The 2441-nt window shown below is 37.3% G+C and overlaps 1 protein-coding gene across 2 annotated transcripts in view; it reads right to left on the minus strand.

Annotated features, from left to right (window-relative positions):
• CDK14 (cyclin dependent kinase 14) overlaps window positions 1–2441 on the minus strand; it is a 546209-nt gene that overhangs the window by 286209 nt on the left and 257559 nt on the right. The window lies entirely within an intron of this gene.

Consider the following 2441-nt stretch of genomic DNA (forward strand, 5'->3'; position numbering starts at 1 on the left):
AACAAAGAAAAAGATAAAATGTTTCCCACTGCTTTTTTAAGGTTATAATGTCAAAGCAGGCAAAATCAAGGGCAAGGTGGAGAAAACTAAATCAACCTCTTTATGATCATAGATGTTTAAATTCTAATACTAGCAGGTACTAGAATTCAATAATCTGTATATTAAAAGACTAATACATCAGCACCAAATAAGGTGAAACCTAGTAATGAAAAAAATAGTTCAACATAAGAAAAACTATTAATGTGATTCTCCAAAATTAACGAATTAAAGAAGTGGAATGGTATTGGATGCAAAAATTTTGTGGTATTATATATCTGACATATATTTATTAAATGCTGATTTTGCACAAATAAATAAAACAAAAGTTTACATTCTGTCGATTTTACATACTTATGTAAAGTACTATAATTTTTCCAGGCATAAAGTAGTCAAGCTTTTTGTTTAAAATTAAAACAAGAAAAAAAGAACTATAAAGAAAGAAACACATCATGAGTTGGGGAAAAAAGAATTCCTGATCCTCAAGGTGCACGGCACGTCCTTCTCACCGTATCCTCAATGACATGAGCATCATCAATTGCAGAAAGAAGGCTTCTTCAGAAATGACATCATGGGAAATTTAATAAAGACTTTTTAAACCTTTTAAATTTTAAAATTCATATTTCCTTAGATGCATAGCATGAACGTGTGTGAGTGTATATGTGTCACATGTGTACGCACACAGCTGTCGTTAACTATGTAGCCTTGGGCATGTTGGATAACCTCTGTATATCAGTATCTTCATCTGTGTAGAGAGGATAATCTTACTACATCTGCTCATATGGATGCTATGAAAATTAATGAGTAAATGTCCAGAATGTTTTCAGAACATTGCCCAACACATGGTAGATGCTACAGATGATGATAGTGACGACGACGACAACAATGATGATGATTTTCTGTAGTATGTTTAGAGTACGGAGGGATATTTGGGAGGACTGTAATTAAAATGGAATGATCAGTACAGTCAGAAACCTGGAGCTCCTAGGGGTAGCAGTTCATCCTTATATATGAATTCCTCCTGTCTGCATGCCCAGGTATCCTCATTCGTACCTCACGGCTTTCTGCACACAACTACTGAGACTGTGTCTAGCAAATACTTTTATGAACCTCAGGTTGCTTTGAGTTAGGGGTAAGAATCTAGAGAATCTCAGATGGAAGGAAAAGGCAGGAAGTAGTAGTACAAGGTCCCCTTTTGTACCCTAGCTAACTTCTGTTCTACCCGTATTAAAACCTTTCTTTTTCCCTCTCTCTTTTTAAATACACAGCACTACATCTGGGACTGTATTAGATGTGCCAAAGCTACAAATTTCATTGCATCTTTCTTTTCAACCTCTCTCCTTACTTAGTTCAATTCATTGGATTATGTGCCCCTTATGATTTGCACTGGTCCATAAATACAAAACTAAAACTCAACAATAATGCTAGAACGTACTTTTGTCATTCCATTTTTTAAAAGTCATCCTGGCTATAAAAGTTACAAACAGAAGGCCCCAAAGGCACATGACCAAGGGGTCACTATTCTCCGATGACATGCAGATCATCTCAGATCCACCTGCCTTGATCTCTGGGTATTTCTTGTTCTAATAATAAAAGGAGCAGCTTTAGACTAGATGCCTGGTGACTGCAGATCAAACACAATTGCTCTTCAACCTCCAATCTCTGTCGTGGCTCTTGGCTAACATTTCCTCTTTCCCTCACTACATTATGCCTCACCTCATCTTCCCACACAGCCCTCTTATTCGCTCCATCACTCCTGCTGCTCTTCAGGGTTATGCCTTTAGCAGTGCTTGTCTCTGACAGGATTCTACCTGAACATCTAAGAACACCTCATCAATCTTCCATGAAGTAAGTGGTTTTAAATGAAGACATAAGGTGAGGCTAGGATTACAGATGAAGCAGAATACAAAGTTAGAGCAGAAAGGGGCTCCAAGGCTCAATCCCCACACTAGGATACATTTCTCTCAAAATCAGGTTCCTCCTTCCTCACTGTTGCATTTATTTGGTTATTTACCTAAGTGCAGGAGTGTTTCTAGGGGAAGGAATTTGAGGAACATTATCTGAAATCATAACACCCTGAACATAAATGTTCTCTGTAAAGAAGTTTACCACATTTACTATCTGGTTTCCCCATATTGATTTGATTATTCTGTGGCTGGAACAATTTAGAAGGCAGGAGAGAAATCTCTCTTTGTAAAAAGGCCCGACATAGAAAGACCACAGAAAATCGAAGGCTTTTTACTCATAAGCACTCTCACACAGTAGAGTCTCAGTTAATTTCAATCACACACAGAGCTGAGAACTGCATGACTAATAGCACACAGGCATGAGACTTAAAGGAAAAAACATGAAAGAAAACTACAAGGATAGCTTATGAATATAACGACAATTTCAAAACAGGCCTG

Source organism: Pteropus vampyrus, unplaced genomic scaffold, assembly GCF_000151845.1.
Source record: "Pteropus vampyrus isolate Shadow unplaced genomic scaffold, Pvam_2.0 Scaffold4, whole genome shotgun sequence".
Classification (NCBI taxonomy): Eukaryota; Metazoa; Chordata; class Mammalia; order Chiroptera; family Pteropodidae; genus Pteropus; species Pteropus vampyrus.